This window comes from Pongo pygmaeus, chromosome 7, assembly GCF_028885625.2.
Source record: "Pongo pygmaeus isolate AG05252 chromosome 7, NHGRI_mPonPyg2-v2.0_pri, whole genome shotgun sequence".
NCBI classification, from domain to species: Eukaryota; Metazoa; Chordata; class Mammalia; order Primates; family Hominidae; genus Pongo; species Pongo pygmaeus.
Genome location: NC_072380.2, coordinates 69,396,747 through 69,419,221, shown reverse-complemented (window position 1 = coordinate 69,419,221; position 22,475 = coordinate 69,396,747). Strand labels below are relative to the sequence as shown.

The following is a 22,475-nucleotide window of genomic DNA, read 5'->3' as shown; positions in this document are numbered from 1 at the left end:
AGTTCATTGTAGATTCTGGATATTAGCCCTTTGTCAGATGAGTAGATTGCGTAAATTTTCTCCCATTTTGTAGGTTGCCTGTTCACTCTGATGGTAGTTTCCTTTGCTGTGCAGAAGCTCTTTAGTTTAATTATATCCCATTTGTCAATTTTGGCTTTTGTTGCCATTGCTTTTGGTGTTTTAGACATGAAGTCCTTGCCCATGCCTATGTCCTGAATGGTATTGCCTAGGTTTTCTTCTAGGGTTTTTAAGGTTTTAGGTCTAACATTTAAGTCTTTAATCCATCTTGAATTGATTTTTGTATAAGGTGTAAGGAAGGGATCCAGTTTCAGCTTTCTACATATGGCTAGCCAGTTTTCCCAGCACCATTTATTAAATAGGGAATCCTTTCCCCATTTCTTGTTTTTCTCAGGTTTGTCAAAGATCAGATGGTTGTAGATGTGTGGCATTATTTCTGATGGCTCTGTTCTGTTCCATTGATCTATATCTCTGTTTTGGTACCAGTACCATGCTGTTTTGGTTACTGTAGCCTTGTAGTATAGTTTGAAGTCAGGTAGCGTGATGCCTCCAGCTTTGTTCTTTTGGCTTAGGATTGACTTGGTGATGCGGGCTCTTTTTTGGTTCCATATGAACTTTAAAGTAGTTTTTTCCAATTCTGTGAAGAAAGTCATTGGTAGCTTGATGGGGATGGCATTGAATCTGTAAATTACCTTGGGAAGGATGGCCATTTTCACGATATTGATTCTTCCTACCCATGAGCATGGAATGTTCTTCCATTTGTTTGTATCCTCTTTTATTTCCTTGAGCAGTGGTTTGTAGTTCTCCTTGAAGAGGTCTTTCACATCCCTTGTAAGTTGGATTCCTAGGTATTTTATTCTCTTTGAAGCAATTGTGAATGGGAGTTCACTCATGATTTGGCTCTCTGTTTGTCTGTTGTTGGTGTATAAGAATGCTTGTGATTTTTGCACATTGATTTTGTATCCTGAGACTTTGCTGAAGTTGCTTATCAACTTAAGGAGATTTTGGGCTGAGACAATGGGGTTTTCTAGATATACTATCATGTCATCTGCAAACAGGGACAATTTGACTTCCTCTTTTCCTAATTGAATACCCTTGATTTCCTTCTCCTGCCTAATTGCCCTGGCCAGAACTTCCAACACTATGTTGAATAGAAGTGGCGAAAGAGGGCATCCCTGTCTTGTGCCAGTTTTCAAAGGGAATGCTTCCAGTTTTTGCCCACTCAGTATGATATTGGCTGTGGGTTTGTCATAAATAGCTCTTATTATTTTGAGATACGTCCCATCAATTCCTAATTTATTGAGAGTTTTTAGCATGAAGGGTTGTTGAATTTTGTCAAAGGCCTTTTCTGCATCTATTGAGATAATCATGTGGTTTTTGTCTTTGGTTCTGTTTATATGCTGGATTACATTTATTGATTTGCGTATATTGAACCAGCCTTGCATCCCAGGGATGAAGCCCACTTGATCATGGTGGATAAGCTTTTTGATGTGCTGCTGGATTCTGTTTGCCAGTATTTTATTGAGGATTTTTGCATCAATGTTCATCAAGGATATTGGTCTAAAATTCTCTTTTTTTGTTGTGTCTCTGCCAGGCTTTGGTATCAGGATGATGCTGGCCTCATAAAATGAGTTAGGGAGGATTCCCTCTTTTTGTATTGATTGGAATAGTTTCAGAAGGAATGGTACCAGCTCCTCCTTGTACCTCTGGTAGAATTCGGCTGTGAACCCATCTGGTCCTGGACTTTTTTTGGTTGGTAAGCTATTGATTATTGCCACAATTTCGGCTCCTGTTATTGGTCTATTCAGAGATTCAACTTCTTCTTGGTTTAGTCTTGGGAGGGTGTATGTGTTGAGGAATTAACCATTTCTTCTAGATTTTCTAGTTTATTTCCATAGAGGTGTTTGTAATATTCTCTGATGGTAGTTTGTATTTCTGTGGGATCGGTGGTGATATCCCCTTTATCATTTTTTATTGCATCTATTTGATTCTTCTCTCTTTTTTTCTTTATTAATCTTGCTAGCGGTCTATCAATTTTGTTGATCTTTTCAAAAAACCAGCTCCTGGATTCATTTATTTTTTGAAGGGTTTTTTGTGTCTCTATTTCCTTCAGTTCTGCTCTGATTTTAGTTATTTCTTGCCTTCTGCTAGCTTTTGAATGTGTTTGCTCTTGCTTTTCTAGTTCTTTTAATTGTGATGTTAGGGTGTCAATTTTGGATCTTTCCTGCTTTCTCTTGTGGGCATTTAGTGCTATAAATTTCCCTCTACACACTGCTTTGAATGCATCCCAGAGATTCTGGTATGTTGTGTCTTGGTTCTCGTTGGTTTCAAAGAACATCTTTATTTCTGCCTTTATTTCGTTATGTACCCAGTAGTCATTCAGGAACAGGTTGTTCAGTTTCCACATAGTTGAGCGGTTTTGAGTGAGATTCTTAAGCCTGAGTTCTAGCTTGATTGCACTGTGATCTGAGAGACAGTTTGTTACAATTTCTGTTCTTTTACATTTATTGAGGAGAGCTTTACTTCCAAGTATATGGTCAATTTTGGAATAGGTGTGGTGTGGTGCTGAAAAAAATGTATATTCTGTTGATTTGGGGTGGAGAGTTCTGTAGATGTCTATTAGGTCCGCTTGGTGCAGAGCTGAGTTCAATTCCTGGGTATCCTTGTTGACTTTTTGTCTCGTTGATCTGTCTAATGTTGACAGTGGGGTGTTAAAGTCTCCCATTATTAATGTGTGGGAGTCTAAGTCTCTTTGTAGGTCACTCAGGACTTGCTTTATGAATCTGGGTGCTCCTGTATTGGGTGCATATATATTTAGGATAGTTAGCTCTTCTTGTTGAATTAATCCCTTTACCATTATGTAATGGCCTTTCCATCTGAGCTGTGAGGAGAGCAGTGGTTCTCCCAGCACGCAACTGGAGATCTGAGAACGGGCTGACTGCCTCCTCAAGTGGGTCCCTGACCCCTGACCCCCGAGCAGCCTAACTGGGAGGCACCCACCAGCAGGGGCAGACTGACACCTCACACGGCTGGCCAGGTACTCCAACAGACCTGCAGCTGAGGGTCCTGTCTGTTAGAAGGAAAACTAACAGAAAGGACATCCACACCAAAAACCCATCTGTACATCACCATCATCAAAGACCAAAAGTAGATAAAACCACAAAGATGGGGAAAAAACAGAGCAGAAAAACTGGAAACTCTAAAAAGCAGAGTACCTCTCCTCCTCCAAAGGAATGCAGTTCCTCACCAGCAACGGAACAAAGCTGGACGGAGAATGACTTTGGCGAGCTGAGAGAAGAAGGCTTCAGACGATCAAATTACTCCGAGCTACGGGAGGATATTCAAACCAAGGGCAAAGAAGTTGAAAACTTCGAAAAAAATTTAGAAGAATGTATAACTAGAATAACCAATACAGAGAAGTGCTTAAAGGAGCTGATGGAGCTGAAAACCAAGGCTCGAGAACTACGTGAAGAATGCAGAAGCCTCAGGAGCCGATGCGATCAAATGGAAGAAAGGGTATCAGCCCTGGAAGATGAAATGAATGAAATGAAGCGAGAAGGGAAGTTTAGAGAAAAAAGAATAAAAAGAAATGAGCAAAGCCTCCAAGAAATGTGGGACTATGTGAAAAGACCAAATCTACGTCTGATTGGTGTACCTGAAAGTGATGGGGAGAATGGAAACAAGTTGGAAAACACTCTGCAGGATATTATCCAGGAGAACTTCCCCAATCTAGCAAGGCAGGCCAACATTCAGATTCAGGAAATACAGAGAACACCACAAAGATACTCCTCGAGAAGAGCAACTCCAAGACACATAATTGTCAGATTCACCAAAGTTGAAATGAAGGAAAAAATGTTAAGGGCAGCCAGAGAGAAAGGACGGGTTACCATCAAAGGGAAGCCCATCAGACTAACAGCGGATCTCTCGGCAGAATCCCTACAAGCCAGAAGAGAGTGGGGGCCAATATTCAACATTCTTAAAGAAAAGAATTTTCAACCCAGAATTTCATATCCTGCCAAACTAAGCTTCATAAGTGAAGGAGAAATAAAATACTTTACAGACAAGCAAAGGCTGAGAGATTTTGTCACCACCAGGCCTGCCCTAAAAGAGCTCTTGAAGGAAGCGCTAAACATGGAAAGGCACAACCGGTACCAGCCACTGCAAAATCATACCGAAATGTAAAGACCATGGAGACTAGGAAGAGACTGCATCAACTAACGAGCAAAATATCCAGCTAACATCATAATGACAGGATCAAATTCACACATAACAATATTAACTTTAAATGTAAATGGACTAAATGCTCCAATTAAAAGACACAGACTGGCAAATTGGATAAAGACTCAAGACCCATCATTGTGCTGTATTCAGGAAACCCATCTCACGTGCAGAGACACACATAGGCTCAAAATAAAAGGATGGAGGAAGATCTACCAAGCAAATGGAAAACAAAAAAAGGCAGGGGTTGCAATCCTAGTCTCTGATAAAACAGACTTTAAACCAACAAAGATCAAAAGCGACAATGTAGAGGATTTTTAAGGCAGGGAAAATACTCTGTATGATGCTAATGATGGATATGTGTTGTTAAACATTTGTTCAACTCATAGAATGTACAACACCAAGAGTGAACCCTAATGAAAAACTGTGGACTTTGGGTGATTATGATGTACCACTGTAGTTTCATTACTTTTCAAAGATGTTCCACGCTGATGGGGTATGGTCCTAATCAGGAAGGCTATATGTGGGAGTTACGCAGGGCACATAAGGAAATCTCTATATTTTCTCTCAGTTGTGCTCTGAACTTAAAAGTGCTCTAAAAAAGGTTGTGTGTGTGTGTGTGTGTGTGTGTGTGTGTGTGCTTCTATTTGCTCATTGCAACAAAGTAACATAATCCCACATATGTTAAGGAAATGTAGAAGGAAAGGTTCCTCACTTTAATAGTTTTAATTCAAGAATTCCAGACCTAAAATCTCACCTCGAGAAAGAACTTCAATGTCTGCATATTGGCCCACCCATTCCACACTCCAATCCTGGCTGCTCCAGTCTTTCCATGTGAATCACTCAGACTCTGTTCTTGGACACCAGCTGGGACTTGCTTCCCTGAGCCAGACCATTCCTTTTGAGTAGGTCTATTGGAAAATTCTTTCATGTAATCAGCTAAGACAGGCCTCCCTGAGTGACAAATATCAGAAATAATGAACTTAATCTCCAGATACGAGTGGGGTCAGCCTTGTAACCCCCTGGGGTGGCACTGATGATACAGTTTGCAAGTATTGTTAACTGAGTCTGTTATTCAAAAGCAAGTTCACATTCAACAATAATCACTCTGACTTTTTTATCAGAGTTCAACAGATTGTATTATACATATTCAGGTCAACCAGTGATCAAATTAATTATTTGATAATTTATTTTTAACTTAAATTCTCAACAGTTGCTCTGGGGACTCTCACTTGGAAGCCAACTCCAGGCATCACCTCTGATCAAAGATGAGACTGGAAAAATAGCGGCATGAACCCTCACATTTGTAATGTGAACTATGAGTTAAGTGAACCAGCACGCCAGATACAACAGTAATGAAAAAATTACAAAACCTCCAGTGAACACACACACTTGCACCCACACAAAGTTACAAACAAATGCATTCTACTAAGTGCAGTACACATGCTATTTCATATAATCCTTTCAACAATCTCATGATGTAGATACTAGAATACTCCCATTTTATAGGTGAGGGAATTGAGGTAGATAGATTTAGGAATCTATCCAATGTCACATACCTAGTAAACAGTGAACTGTGCCACAGTTTAGAAGTAAGGATTTTCACTATTGTGATATTCTACCCAGCCATGGAAAAGACAAAAATAAGGAGTTACAGACCCTAAATTCTAGTTTAGTTGCTGCTATTTGCTTTGTTTCCTTTGGACAAAATCACCTATTTGCTTCTTTGTGCTTCTCCTTCTCCTCTCCTTTCTCTTCTCCTCTGTCCCCTTCCCCTCTTCTCCCTGGCTATTTCCCTTGTCACCTCTCCTTCCACTACATTCTCCAGTTCCTTCTCCTCACCCTCCTCCTTCTCCTTCTCCCTCTTTTACTCTAAAACAATAGAATTGCATTAGACTATCTCTTTGGTCCAGCTTTAGCTGACATGTTCTGTGAATCCATGCTACAAATAAATACAAGAATATGTATGGGGCAGGTGTCCCTGAGAATATTCTTAGAAGTCTTTTTTCTTAGGGTGAAATTATGTATATAAACTGAATTCTAATGGTTTACTGTTTTTATGGAAAGAGGAATGCAAAATTGCAAGAACTTGTGCCATCTTTGACATTCCCTGATATGTGATTCAATTACGTTCCAATAAGAGGGTAAAACAAGTAAGCAAATTGACTGAAAACAATATGCTGATGTTATTTTGGAAAGTAAATGTTTTAAACTCATCTCAAGTAAGCTCTACTATTGATGGACTTTGTCAATTTTCAGTTCCCATTGCATAGCTTCTTCTCAGGAACTGTTACTGAATATTTTTGTCTCCTTTGCATGAGAAACAATTGTCCATCACACAAAAGGAGCACCACCTGACTCAGTGCTATGGCAGAATTGTTGAGTCTTCAGTTCTCTTTCATAACTAATAACCACCATTATCATTTAATACCTATAGGGATGAGCCTAAAAATAAACATTCCTCCAGATTTCTCCATGAGCTATAATTATATTTCAAAATGAAAAATCACATTTTCATTTTGCAATATAATTGCCTTTGCTAAGATGTGACTAAATGATCAAAACACAGCTGTCTCTAAAAGCATATAAATGTATTTTCATACTTTTCTGTAGCCATACTCTTTTTTCCACCTAACACATTTTTCAGTCACATCTCTTTAGTGTCCACAATGCCTTCTCATTGACACAGACACAAATTACTCTGATTTGCAAAGAGAAAAGGTAAACTTCACAAAGTTCCTTTGCAACAAATATTGCTATTAGTGTCTATCAAAAAAATCTGTGCACATAGTTAAAGCTGTAAAAGAATAAATTCCAAATCATATTTAAAAGCAAAGCACTAAATGAATTGTCTGTAATTTCGAATGAAGATGGACACTGAGGGAGGAATTGTGTATATCTAGCAAATGCGGAGAACCAAAAAGATAATTCCAAACTTTTTAAACACCACCTTCAAATTGTCATTGAAGCACTTCCAAACTGCTTAATCTTGCAGTGCCATAGAAAGAATCAAGCCAGAAATTACACACAGGTGCAAAAAAAAAAATAGAGGCGAGAAGCTGAGTAATGGTGTGATTACAGAGCACTAGGAAGACATTATTTGTCTCCTCAAAATAAGAGTATTATAAAAACACTGACCAGCTATTGCTTCTGCAACACAAAAGAGTTATTTAGATATTTATTGAATAAGTGATTGGCCAAATGTCAAAAGCTCAGTTTCCTTGTTATCAAATGGAGTAAAAATTTCAATCCTATTAGATTACTTTGAAATTAAGTTAGGTAATAAATGTTTTTAAGAATACTTTGTAAATTATAACATGTCACAACAAATGCAAGGTGATGGAATTGTTAAGATGTTAAATTACACATTTTATAATGCATGTTATATTAGATATAAAATGATTGCCAACACTACATGGGATCCGTCTCCTGCATACCCTGACCCAACAATGGATGAGTAATGTACACTGACACAGATATTATGCTTGTCAGTCCAGCTGAGAGCCTGGGCCACTTGCAGACTCCCAGGAGGGTGCTGTAAAGAGTTGCCACCATGGCCCCAACTCACTGGCCTTCCCGGCATTTATTCAGCACACATTAAATAACAAAAGTCTCAAGTAAACACCACTAGAAGAAAATTACCATTGCTGATCCCCTGAGTAGTGAGCAATAATGCACCTGCAGATGGTCAAAGATTAGTCATAGGTCCACATGAGTAAACAAGCTATTTAGATAGACTCCTCTACATTCCTTTGTTAATTACCCTTGCTATAGCTCAAAGAGGATTAGGTTGCCTTCAGCCATAACTCTATCCTAAGGCTTTTGTAAAAACCTTCTGGCCTTCCAGGAAGGTTTATTTTACAATTTTTCCCACCATCCTGACTGAACCCCTCCATCTCCCCCTTTTCTGTTTTCTGCATCAGGCCTTATTGATTGGAGAGCGCAGATGTATGCAGCAACAGGTTTGTCAGGCATGGTGGTCTTTGCTCTTATTCTGGCTTTGCATTCTAGAATTAGCAAATAATGTAAGACAATCATGAGTATAATTAGCTCTGGCTGACTACCACAGTTACTACTTGAGACTGTCATTACAGCAGTTACTACTGTTACTGCTTAAGACCGTCATTACAGAAGTTACTACTGTTACCACTTGAGACCATCAATATGACTGAACGAATGGACAAATGTAGAAATGAAAACCAAGGAAAAAAACACTGTCTTAAAGGAAAGGTAACATGGGGAGAAGAGAGCTCCCTGCTTCTAAAGAGCAAAGGCAGCCCCTGAGCTTCTACTGCCCTTTGTATTTATTGATTAGAATGAGCTGGCAGGAGGAGGTAACAATTGGTCAGGTGCTTAATTGATCACAGGTTCATATTTTTAGTGACAGGCTTTAATTATGCCTAATCATAAGAAACATTTGTGTAGCCTCCAACATCTCCTTTGTTTTTAAATTAATTGAGCAAGGAAATTGCAGACTGTGCAGCCCTTAATTGCCAGTTTGTGATCCAGCTTCATTTTTCTTAGCCCCTATTCAAAATGGTGTCACTCTGGTTTGAATGCTTCTTACATATTTCCCCCTTCCCTTTTACAAGAGGACCCTTAATCCTAAGGGTTGCAGAAGGATGAAGGTCCATCTACTGCAACTTCTTCATGCTGAATAAGAGTGATGATATTTCCACATAACTATTAATGTCTCTTGTATTCAGGGTAGAGAGGAACTCAGAAAGCATTGGTCTCTTAAGCATTGATTATACCTCTGAGTTCCAGCAAAAGGTGAAACCCTGGTGTTCCAGCAGTCACTCAGCTTCCTGTGTGGTTTTCTTGATCTGTCTCCATGTTATGGGGGTTGATGTCAACATGACTCTGGTCTGTCCTCATTCTGTCTTCACATTCAGATTCAACTGGCTCATGCCCTGTACTGGGGTAACAAGGCCTGTAGTTGGAATCCATGGGTCCCTCCAGTCTCCATGGTTGCACACTTCTTGAGGGCACCCACATGGCTTGTTCATCTCCTGCAAAAACACAAGCATAATCTCATCCCCATGTTAGTAAATCTACTGAAAAAAAGGAAAAGGCTCTTGTGGCTATAGCCAGGAGGCATGCCATTGCTGAGCATTTGTTCTACGAGCTGTAACTCAGTTTCTGCCTCTTTGGTTAATTACCATGGGGTAAAACTTTCCACTGATAATGAGAAACAGGCTCTTTCTGATTAACAGAAGACACAAAAAAAGCAAATCGAGGCTTATCCTTCTCACAAACAATCCTCAAGATCTATTACCATGAGAGACCAATCTCTTGCTCCTGTATCCATAAGTCCACAAAACTTTTCTTCACTATACACTGCACAACTGTGTCTATGAGATGCTATGGGTTGTGATGGATAAATCTCCTATTTGTACTTCCAAATCCCTGACCTCCTCACTGCTTCTTACGTAGAAAAGTGTACAATTTACAGGGAACAAGCAATACTTGAGCAACATATTCTCCTGGTTCAAAAACCCAAAGATCTTGTGACTTTACCACTACCTGAATTTCTCCTTCACAATCAAAATCAACAACTCCTGGGCCTGTACATTAAGACAGCTTTTGCCCAAAAATTAATCCCATGTATCCTGTTGGCAAAGGTCTCTAAATACCATGTGAATCTTGGTGAGTTTGTTTCTTCCAATTAACATAGCCTGTTTTCTAACTGGGAGATCTAATCTTGAGCTTCTAGGTGTTCCTGGGAAGAGGGAATCAATGTGCCTCTGGAAACCCACCCCTGAAATGGAGCTGTGGCCTGGACAGTGAATGCCCTCATAGTTTGAGGTGCTCAGGTCCAAGCCCCCTTCTCATTTCCAGACAGGGGTGTGCCATTTTGATGAAATTTTGAGTGGCATTGATTAGCTCAATGATTTCCTTTATTGCAATGAGGGCAAAGTCCTGGCATTTTTTCTGTTGAATGGGGAACTGTGTTATAAGATCCCTTCTTCCCAGAGGTCTGATGGCATTCAAACATCAATTTTTTCTACACTTATAACACTTTCCCACTTTAGGGCTTAACCCTTGGTTTCTTTTAGATCTGTCAGTTACCAAATTAGCCATTGCCTGAGTCAATACTACAGAACAATGAAGCTCAATTCCCACATCTTACCAAGCTTTGAGAAAACCTTCCAAGTTCTCTGTACATCTCACAGGTGCCAGTGCACGTTTACAATCCATGAAAGCCAAAGCTAAAGTTGGCCTTTCTGTACCACAAAAGATGGTATGAGCCAATTTTCATCCTCCCCCTCCTGTTCACCACCCTCAATAAGTGCTGTACGTAGGGCAAAAAATTTTCATAAACCCTGAAATTAAAAAATGATATGTACCAAACTCCAAACAAAAAAGAGAAAAGAAATAATCAAACCCTCCCTCATGTTACCCTGATTCAAAAACTTCCCATTCTTTGTACCTCTAGGGCACTGACCATTACCTTTTCAGAGCACTGACCTTATAATGCTGCTGGCAGACTTGTAACAGGGTTTCTTTTTCATCTGGTTGGCTTTAGTTTTTTCTGGGTTTTAGCTTTTTCTGTTCCAGCAGACCTTCCTCATTCAAGTCCTGATAGGACCCTACATGTCCCTGTCTGTCCCTGCAAATCTCTGCTAGTCTTTGCTAGTTTCTACTTTTGTACCTCTTTAGGGCACTGACCAGTACCTTTTTAGGGCACTGACCTTATATTTCTAGTCTTTGCTAGTCTTTATCTATCCCTAACTGTCCATATGGTACCTGTTAGTTCCTGCAAGTCCCTGTCTTTCCCTACCTATTTCTATTTGTCTCTCACTTATCTCTACTTACTTATCTCCACTTGTCCCTGCAGGCCTCTTCCAGTCCTTTCAGGTCTCTTCAGGTCTCTGTTTGTCCCTGATTGTCCTTCATTTCCCTGTTTGGGTGCCACCTATGGCTGACTGCCACAGTTACTACTTGAGACCGTCATTACAGCATTTACTATTATTACTGCCTGAGACTGTCATTACAGCAGTTACTACTGTTACTGCTTAAGACAGTCATTACAGCAGTTACTACCATTACCACTTGAGACCATCATTACTGTAGCAGGACTAGCCACAGACAAAACTCCTCAGACACCGAGTTAGAGAAAGAAGTGGTTTATGCGGCCAGGAGCATCGGGCAAGACTTCTGTCTCAAGAGCCAAGCTCCCTGAGTGAGCAATTCCTGTCCTTTTTAAGGGCTCACAACTCTAAGGGGGTCTGCATGAGAAGGTCATGATCAATTGAGCAAGAAGGAGGTACGTGACAGGGGCTGCATGCACCGGTGGTCAGAGTGAAACAGAACAGACCGGGAAGTTTCACAATGTCTTTTCTATACAATATCTGGAATCTATAGATAACATAACCGGTTAGGTCACGGGTTGATCTTTAACTACCAGGATTAGGTCAGGCAGGCCAAGGCCTGGTTTTGGGTCTGGTTCATAGGCACCGGGCTGCCTGCCTTTTGTTTCACTTTTCTTTTCTGAGTATAAAACAATATAAAACAATATAAGAGGGTCTGTCTCTCTTCTCTCATTTCCCCCCTTTGAGACCCTCACTTTTTATTAGTGGGAGTTCTTACTCTTATTTTCACTACTTATATCTTCCTGTGCAATAGATTGATAATGATTCATATAGTATGCTTATGCTGATACATAACGTGAAGTGACATTGAGAGACTGGGCTATATGCTCAACTAATTGCAAAAACAAATTTCTTGTTTTTCCTGGAATTTCTGGTACTGGCACATTCAGTTCATCATAGAAGGTATGAAATACTGGCTCAGGAGAGTGTTTATAAACTTTTTCTCAAACCATGATATTTACTTTAAGATCCAGTCCAGCTCTATCAATTCTTAGGGTTATGCATTCCCATTTTTCTAGTGAGGATTAAGGGGGTTGGTTATTACTAGTTTTAAGGGGTTACATTTACCACTGGTATAGGAAGGGCCACTTTTCCTTTGCTGAAGGTGGACAGGATTTTTTCATTTTTTTTAGTCAAATAGCCTAAATGACACAAGACCAGTATCTACATTTATTTTTACACAGTCTTAATTTATGATAAATGTACTTATTTTCTGTCATATAGCCTTTTTTTAATTAAGAGAGCTACATCCTATTTTTAACTTATTATTATTAATGACAGCACAGGCATCAAATTTTAAGGTGACTTGTTTGGGCACCTCTTTTTTTTTTGTTTTGTTTTGGCTAACACATTACTCGTATCATTTATGAGCCTTCACCAGTCTTCAGTTCTTAATCTTATTTTAAAAACTGTGGTCACAGGAGGCTGAGATGGGTCATAACACAAATCAGGTTGGTCATTTCCTGGGCTACATACCTTGTATAGTGTAACATTATACAAACAAGTTTTTTTAGAGTTCTAGTACACTTATAATAACCATAAAATTATAGGACTGTAGCAACATTTTGTCCTACCTCAGTGACTTGATGTATACACTGGGAACAGCCCTCAGTCTGAGGAAGGTCAGTTGAAGTCCTTACTGTACAAGTCAAAAGTTTAAGGAAAATGAGTCCTGCGATGAGTTTCCTCATGTTTTGGCTGCGCATGGACCAGTCAGCTTCCAGGTGTGACTGGAGCAGGGCTTTTCATCTTCTTCAGAGTCACTTTGCAGGGATTGGCAAAGCCTCTCCTATCCACATACAGCTCCCAGTCTACTGATGTTTAAGGATGGTCTCGGAGGTTGGGCCTTCTAGAATAAACTGAGTCCAATACCTCTACATAGTTATCTTTAACTGTGCTCTCTGATACTGGGAGCAAGGTGGCGGGGTTTAGGCTGTTGTAAACTTCAATGGTTATGAGGGGATTTTCACAGAGCAAGCTTTGGTATCTACTTAGTCTAGCATTCGTTAGCTAATGATGTTCTTTGGTATTTATTAAAGTCACCACAGCATGGGGGGACTTTATGTTTGGGTTTTGCCTATCAGTTAGCTTATCTGCTTCTTGTGCTAACAGGGCCATTGCTGCTAGGGCACTTAGACATGGGGGCCAGCCTTTGGAAACCCTGTCTAGTTGTTTTGAGAGATAGGCCACTGGCCTTGTCCAGGGCCCTACAGTCTGGGTTAAAACTCCAACTGCCTTTTTTTTTTTCTTTCTGAAACATGGGGTGTAAAGGGTTTTGTCAGGTAAGGTAGCCCCAGGGCTGGGGCCGACATGAGTTTTTCTTTTAACTCATGAAAAGCTTGTTGCTGTTGGTTGTAATAGAAGTAGTTTATCTAATCCACATTTTTATTAACTGTCACCTACTAAAATATTGACTTGAATCCTGTAGCTATTTGATTTCAAGCTTTACATTGATCTGGTATTCCTTGTGGGGCTCCAATTGCATCTAAATAGAAGTGAGAGTCAAAAGACCCATAAGGGGCTTCTCTTGCTTTATGATGTCTTATTTTTTCCTCTCTGGTTGAAGAAATGCCAGGGTGAAAGGGATAGCCAAATGGACTAAAGCACAAGTGACACTCTATAGTTCTTCAGCAGAGTGCCTAGTAAAGGCCCACCACAATACCACCACACATCCATTCAGGGATGAACAAGGGCTGACTGATTGATAAGCTCTTGAAAGTTCTTAAGCTCATCGCATCCCTTCATGTCTCCAAGGAATGCTAAGTTTCCTCCCTGTCATGAGAGACATGAAGTGAACTTAGTGTTGGGAGATGGAAGCTGGATGGCCCTCAGGGGGCTGACCCACAGGGTGCCAGACTTCGGGATATAGCAGAGAGAGCTTGGTATGACTTATTACTCCAGTCTGTAGAATCCTGGAAAAAAGCTACCATGCAACCTATGCCTGGTTGACTGAAGGACCACCTTAGTGGAAAGGGGATAATTTGGGCCTCTGGCCTGCCATGTGTGCAAGCATAACAATTGCTTTTGTTTAACATGCAGATGGAATATTTGATCCATTTTAACCAGGCATTTGCATCTTGGTATCCTGTCTTAATTGCTAAAGTTTGTTTTAAGTCTTTAACTTCTATGATCCTCTAATAAAATGAATGTATGGTTTTAGAAAATTATGAAAACTGGTTGGGGCAGTCCATCCTTGCTCTTTAGTAGTCCACAGAATGTTGGACCAATTATGGCATGAAAGCTCTATATTGAGGGGCAAGACACCTGGTTGGCACTGGGGTCTTTATCAAAATCTCCCCGGATTAAATGGTCCTAGTTTACTAATGCCTAGTCTGAGGAGAGTCAGGAGGGACAGAAGTACTTTTCTGAAGTAGAAAGCTGTCTTTGACTAGGCAAGTCTCCACAGGGTATAACAAGGCAAGCATTAAATGCAATAGTTTGAGGCAAAATTGACTTGGTTATGTTAATAACTAGATGGTTAGCAATAGAATGAGGAAAGAAGAAAGAGTAATATAACAGATGAAAAGAGTTAAATTTTTCTTTGCTTTAGTTTGGTAAGGTTTTCCCCTGGGACTACGGCCCACGACTCTGGAGGGGGTGGTGCTTTCTTGACTCAGATGTGATGAGTCCATCCTTTTTTGCTGTACAAGCAGCAGTCTTGGTGGTTAGCAGCACAAGGTAGGGTCCTTCCTAGGCTGGCTCAAGTTTTTCTTCTTTCCACCCTTTGATGAGAATGTGATCTTCAGGCTGGTGCTGGTTTACTGGAAATTCTAGGGGTGGTACATGTGCTAAAAGACTTTTTGTTTTTGAGGGAAAGGAAAGTGGAAGATAAACCAAGTACATAATTTTTAGGAAACTGACTTTTGTTTTAAATGTGGGGACCTTGGCAGTGGACTTTATAGACCTTAGTGCATTTTTACTGAGAAATTTCTTTTAGCACCTATTTTTATTAGTTTTTAAACCAAAGAAAACCAAATACTATTTTATATTTAACAATGACTTTTGTATGATTTTTATACCAGATAAAGTAAATTTTACCTTTATATTAGTGTGTTATTAATGTTAAACTTAATTTTCATAAAATCTTGTAGACATATTTATCCAATTTTTAATGTTTGACCATAAGGTAAGATTTTTTAGACTCTTTTTAACCTTTTATGATTTTTGCTAAAGAGCAGGTTGGTGCTTTAAGAAAAGCCTGCTATGCTTTTATTTTAATGTCCAGTTTACAGAAAAACTGGATGATACCTCTTTAACTTTAGCCAATGTTTACACACAGAATTTTCTTTCCAATTAACATTTTAAAACTTGATTAAAACTTTTAAAAAAATTATACATATTTAGGTAAAAATTTATATTTTTATGCCTCTTTATAATTATTTTACTAAAGTTATATTTTACTTTTTTTATATACCTTGCACATAAACTTTTTGTTTTGTTTTGTTTTACATTCAGGAGGCCTACTTTTAAATTATACAACATTTCTTGCATAAATTCTTTTTTATAACATTTTTCTCTTTTATGATGTTCGCAGACAATTTTTCGACGTGCTTTAACTTTCTGACTTATTACAAATTTTTTTTCTTTAAACAACCAATTTATTTCAGGACAAGAATTTACCACATAATACCTTTTTTACATAAATTCCACCCCCTCCTTTTTTCCTTATTTTATTTTTATTTTTTATTTATTTATTTATTTTATTTTATTATTATTATACTTTAAGTTTTAGGGTACATGCGCACAATGTGCAGGTTAGTTACATATGTATATATGTGCCATGCTGGTGTGCTGCACCCATTAACTCGTCATTTAGCATTAGGTATATCTCCTAAAGCTATCCCTCCCCCGTCCCCCCATGCCACAATAGTCCCCAGAGTGTGATGTTCCTTCCTGTGTCCATGTGTTCTCATTGTTCAATTCCCACCTATGAGTGAGAATATGTGGTGTTTGGTTTTTTGTTCTTGCGATAGTTTACTGAGAATGATGATTTCCAATTTCATCCATGTCCCTACAAAGGAAATGAACTCATCCTTTTTTATGGCTGCATAGTATTCCATGGTGTATATGTGCCACATTTCCTTAATCCAGTCTATCATTGTTGGACATTTGGGTTGGTTCCAAGTCTTTGCTATTGTGAATAGTGCCACAATAAACATACTTATGTATGTGTCTTTATAGCAGCATGATTTATAGTCCCTTGGGTATATACCCAGTAAGGGGATGGCTGGGTCAAATGGTATTTCTAGTTCTAGATCCCTGAGGAATCGCCACACTGACTTCCACAATGGTTGAAGTAGTTTACAGTCCCACCAACAGTGTAAAAGTGTTCCTATTTCTCCACATCCTCTCCAGCACCTGCTGTTTCCTGACTTTTTAATGATTGCCATTCTAACTGGTGTGAGATGGTATCTCATTGTGGTTTTGATTTGCATTTCTCTGATGGCCAGTGATGGTGAGCATTTTTTCATGTGTCTGTTGACTGCATAAATGTCTTCTTTTGAGAAGTGTCTGTTCGTATCCTTTGCCCACTTTTTGATGGGGTTGCTTTTTTCTTGTAAATTTGTTTGAGTTCATTGTAGATTCTGGATATTAGCCCTTTGTCAGATAAGTAGGTTGTGAAAATTTTCTCCCATTTTGTAGATTGCCTGTTCACTCTGATGGTAGTTTCTTTTGCTGTGCAGAAGCTCTTTAGTTTAATTAGATCCCATTTTTCAATTTTGGCTTTGTTGCCATTGCTTTTGGTGTTTTAGATATGAAGTCCTTGACCATGCCTATGTCCTGAATGGTAATGCCTAGGTTTTCTTCTAGGGTTTTTATGGTTTTAGGTCTAACATTTAAGTCTTTAATCTATCTTGAATTAATTTTTGTATAAGGTGTAAGGAAGGGATCCAGTTTCAGCTTTCTACATATGGCTAGCCAGTTTTCCCAGCACCACTTATTAAATAGGGAATCCTTTCCCCATTGCTTGTTTTTCTCAGGTTTGTCAAAGATCAGATGGTTGTAGATACGCGGCATTATTTCTGAGGGCTCTATTCTGTTCCATTGATCTATATCTCTGTTTTGGTACCAGTACCATGCTGTTTTGGTTACTGTAGCCTTGTAGTATAGTTTGAAGTCAGGTAGCGTGATGCCTCCAGCTTTGTTCTTTTGGCTTATGATTGACTTGGCAATGCAGGCTCTTTTTTGGTTCCATATGAACTTGAAAGTAGTTTTTTCCAATTCTGTGAAGAAAGTCATTGGTAGCTTAGTGGGGATGGCATTGAATCTATAAATTACCTTGGGCAGTATGGCCATTTTCATGATATTGATTCTTCCTACCCATGAGCATGGAATGTTCTTCCATTTGTTCATATCCTCTTTTATTTCATTGAGCAGTGGTTTGTAGTTCTCCTTGAAGAGGTCCTTCACAACCCTTGTAAGTTGGATTCCTAAGTATTTTATTCTCTTTGAAACAATTGTGAATGGGAGTTCACTATTTTTATTTTTTTGAAGATGATAACCATTCTTTTCTAAAGCAAACTTCTTTTATGTCTGTGGGCTAGACTGCCTAAGGTCACAAGAATAGAAGTTAGTATGATACATGTTACACTGTTTTAGCAAACTTTTGTTGAAAATCTTGTATGTTTGGGATTTTAATTATCCTTTGCTATTAATAAGACCTTATTTTGTCCAAATTAATTTAGAATTGGTATAGATGGCTTTTTTTTTTCCCTAACAGAATAGCCTCATACCTTAAGATTTTTGAGTTAGTAAGCTATTTTTTTTGCTTTTTTGATTTAGGATAGCTCTGAACTGAACTAGTGAGGTGTGCTCATGATGAGGTTTCCTCTAAAAGTTTTTGTTTTTGTTTTCACTTTTTTTGTGTTAACAAAGCAGTTGCCGCTACAGATTCAATGCATTTGGGCCATCTGCAGGTTACAGGGTTAAGGATTTTTGATAGGAATGCCTCAGTGCTTTTGGGATACAACCTTGTTTACACTGACAAGAAAGTGGTATTGGAGCATTTTAGGGTTACAGAGAATACTTTCAATTATCAATTACAGGTTTTAAATTTACTTTAGCTTTTAAAGGAATGGGGTACACTTTTTTTTTCTTAACTACTTGTATATATCTCTTTTTCTCTCTTTCTTTCTCTCTTTGACCTTGTCTCTCTCTCTTTGACTTTCCTTTTGCCTCTGTCTCTTCCTCTCTCTCCTCTCACTTCTGCTGCAGTTTTCTCAATCACTGTGGAGAGATCTAAAACCAGCTCTAACGAAGCGTCTATGTACGGGAACTGGTCTGGGTGCCCTGGCTTTACAGGTTACCTTGTGCCATACCTTTGAATCAAGGGACCTGTCCAGGCTTCCTTCTGATGGCCAACCTACCTCTAATGCTGGCCAGTCTACTTTACACAAAGTTTTAAGTTTTCCTGGTGTCACAGTACTCCACAGTCTCCTTTAAATCCTTTCTTGAAATTTTTCAACATAGTTCCTAGTAGTGTGGGCTTATTTGTGCCTGACCTATGCTTCTTCAAGATAAAACACCACACTCACACCACATGCACACCACAAAACAAAGAACAGATAAAAAGGGCACACACACACTTTTGCAGTTTACACCAAACCAAAATCAAACCAAAATCAGAGTATCTAGAAATCCAAGCCAGGTCAAAACCAAAACCAAAGTATTAAACAATCCAAGTCAAGTCAAAAACAAAAACCATAGTGCTGGTACAGTCATACCATGGGTGATCAGTCCATGCTTCCACTCAAATGGAGTGGGAAAGTTCCCAAGACCAGTCCTGTCAAGCAATTCAAACCGAGTCAAAACTAAAACCAAAACCAAACCAAAGTGCTGGTAAAGGCACACTGTGGTTGATCAGGCCATGCTTCCACTTAGAGTAGGCAAGTTCTAAAGACTAGTCTTACCAAGTTTCAGATGTCTGCTACAAGTACCAGTTCCTTCCTGGTGTTCAGCCACCGCGTTGATCCTCCATGGGGGCCTTCCACACACTGCTGTGGTGAAGCATCCCACCGGGGCAAATGCCTACCCAGGAGCGCTCTCAGGATCTGCGTCGCTCAGGCTGGTCAGAGTCTCTTGCAGGGATATTCCACAGGGCAGGCTTAAGCTGCCTAAGGAGGCGCCTCAACCATCTGCCAATCACCTCGCTTCCCAGTCAGGGAACCAAGAAATGTAGCAGGACGAGCCACAGACAAAACTCCTCAGACACCGAGTTAAAGAACGAAGTGGTTTATTCAGCCAGGAGCATCAAGCAAGACTTCTGTCTCAAGAGCCAAGCTCCCTGAGTGAGCAATTCCTGTCCCTTTTAAGGGCTCACAACTCTAAGGGGGTCCACGTGAGAGGGTCATGATCAATTGAGCAAGCAGGAGGTACGTGACAAGGGCTGCATGCATGGGTGGTCAGAGTGAAACAGAACAGGTTGGGAAGTTTCACAATATCTTTTCTATACAATATCTGGAATCTATAGATAACATAACCAGTTAGGTCAGGGGTCGATCTTTAACTACCAGACTTAGGTCAGGCAGGCCCAGGCCTGGTTTTGGGTCTGGTTCCTAGGCACCGGGCTGCCTGCCTTTTGTTTTGCTTTTCTTTTCTGAGTATAAAACAATATAAAACAATATGAGAGCATCTATCTCTCTTCTCTCATTATGACTAAACGAATGGGTGAACTTAGAAATGAAAACCAAAAAGAAACGATTTTAAAGAAAAGGTAACATGGGGAGAATAAGAGAGCTCCCTGCTTCTAGAGAGCAAAGGCAGCCCCTGAGCTCCTACAGCCCTTTGTATTTATTGGGTAGAATGAGTAGGCAGAAGGAGATAACTATTGGCCTGTTGCTTAATTGATCACAGGTTCATATTGTTGCTGACAGGCTTCAATTATGCCTAATCATAAGGAACATTTGTGCAACCTCCAACAATTAGCAACATTTTTTCCAGTCAAAGAGTGACCCCCCCAGGAGTAGGGATCTAACCAGGAGAGATGATCTTGCACACCCTTCCATATGGCTGTTTTTTGGGTGTGTAGATCTATAGCCTGAAGGGATTCTAAAATTTTAGTTTTAAGTTGCTTTACATCTGCTGTTAAATTGTCATGAAAGGTTTCTTAGAGGTGTTGTTTCATGTCATCCTGATTATGCATTGATTGATTCCATGGTAGAGAAGTGACACAGATATGTTTATGTTCCCAGTTGCAGTTAAATTGCTGTCAGAATGCCAGTGCATCTTGTCGCTCCCCAACATATTCCAAAGCAGCCTCGAGGGCTTGCAGATGTGCAAGAATTCTTTGATCTATACCCTGCTATCTATCTATGCCAACTTAGGTCCCTGCAGGTCCTGTAGGGTCAGTTCCTTCATCTCTGGTACCAGGTTGGGTCCCAGCCACACCATGGTATGGTTTGATGTGTCATGCTGGAATCCAAAGAGGACCTAAGGGGGTGTGAACACAAGCATATCCTCTTCCCCAATTAGACACATTTTTGGTCAGATTATCTACAAAGGCAGCTGTTTGTACTGACTCAGTAGTAGGTGCAACAGCAACACTAGCAGTTGCCAGGATGACTATGGCTGAGACTATAAAGGCCGTAAGTGTAACTATGAATCTTTTATGTCTGATCTGGGACAGGGCACGTTCTCACATGGCAAGGGCAGAGGAACCTTGCCAATCACGTGTCAAATTGACTGGTAGGAATGCCTCAGATTTTCTCCTTAATACCATGACACTGGTAATATTTAGATCAGATATGTTGTAATTAGTGATACATGAGGCAAACCAAGCCTGTCACTGCACCTGGGTCACAAAGGCAGAGTTTTGGGGTGAAATAGAAATATTGGTTCCCATAAGGAAAACATACGGATGGGTAGTGCAAATTAGGCACTGATCAGCGTGATTATGAATAATGGTTATAGTATAGTTGTTAGTGGAATTATGATATGTCCCATGCCAGGTGTCAAGAGAGGTGCCAAGATGTCCTAGGCACCTAGGTGTGTTCAAGTAGCATGGATTTTACTTGGGGTTTGGAATATCCCATCCCCCTATCAGCCCAAATCATAGGGGAACAGGATGTGGCTACAAAACTGTGATTGATGCCACGACGGATGAGGACATTAGTAAGGGTGCCCTGCAAATGGCCATGCAGGCTCCAGTCTAAGATGTTATAATTGTCTAACTGGAGGCAATGGGCTTCTCCCCTGTGACAGACCTCCCAGCTAAAATGAAATCCATTACTTTCCAGGCTTTGTTCTTTGGCACAGGAATGATTGTTTGGGAAAGCGGCAATGATTGCATTACCTGGTTTGAGGCTACCTGCAGCTAAGGCTGTTAAGGCATTTCCTTTGCCATGATGTAGCCATAATTGTGTTTGGGAAGATACACAGTAAGGGTTAGAACCTTTATACATTACACACAGTGGGAGGATAGTGAATTGATATGTAGTGTTACCTGGCCATTAATCCAATGTGTGCCATTAGTGGCAGACCCCACTGGGGGTAAATCTATCCCTCCCAGCCAAGCAGTTACATTATTACAGGCTGGGAAAGGGGTGTCTGCCCAGGTGACAGGGTGAAAGAAAGGCAGATCTAAGATATGAGCCCAGTAGAGTGTAGCAGGTACAGTTGCAGACAAAGCAAGAGCATAAAAAGGATCAATACCCTACATGAGTTGCAATGTGCAACAGAAAGCATAGCAAAGAACAAATTATATGGAGTAAACAGTGTCTGTGTCCAGCACAGGATTTGTTCAGCCTCCTGCGTTGACCTCTTCAGCATCCCCCAGGTAACATCTGGGGCTTGTGTCATCCATGGAAGCCACACTGTCTGGGCCTGCAGGTCCTGTAGGGTCAGTTCCTTCATCTCTGGTACTGGGTTGGGTCCCAGCCATGCCATGGTATGGTTTGATGCATCATGCTGGAATCCAAAGAGGACCTAAGGGGGTGTGAACAGAAGCATACCCTCTTCCCCAAGTTCATAATTCATTTGGACCACACCATTCATTACTGTTTACATCTTTCCATAAAATTGCAGGTTTTATGCCTTCAGAGGTTTTAGCAAAGTGCTTTTCTAAAGCTGATTGAAATTTGTCATCTAAATTTAGAAAATTTAGGGTAAAAAAGTCTTGTGCCAATAGTGTTGCAGGGTCTTTACCCATACTCCCCTTTTTCTGGTTTTTGAGCATATTTTTAAGGGTGGAGTGGGCATGTTCTACTATGGGCTGTCCTTGGGGGTTATATAGGGTGCCTGTGGAATGTTGGATATTCTACTTGTGACAAAATTGTTGAAATTGTGAGCTGGCATAAGCTGGATCATTATCAGTTTTAATTTTTGTGGGCCGCCCCATAAATGCAAAAGTTAAAAGATGTTTAATGA

At 40.0% G+C, this 22,475-nt stretch overlaps 1 long non-coding RNA gene across 1 annotated transcript in view; it reads right to left on the bottom strand.

The window, feature by feature from the left end:
* The window catches only part of LOC129042896 (uncharacterized), a 52,750-nt gene extending 33,372 nt beyond the window's left edge, over window positions 1–19,378 (bottom strand). The window contains exons 1-2 of the long non-coding RNA XR_008504231.2: window positions 19,022–19,378; window positions 8,991–9,248 (exon numbers count right to left, since the gene is read on the bottom strand). This is a non-coding gene — a long non-coding RNA (uncharacterized LOC129042896). The remainder of the gene's footprint in view (window positions 1–8,990; window positions 9,249–19,021) is intronic.
* Window positions 19,379–22,475: the final 3,097 nt, after the last annotated feature.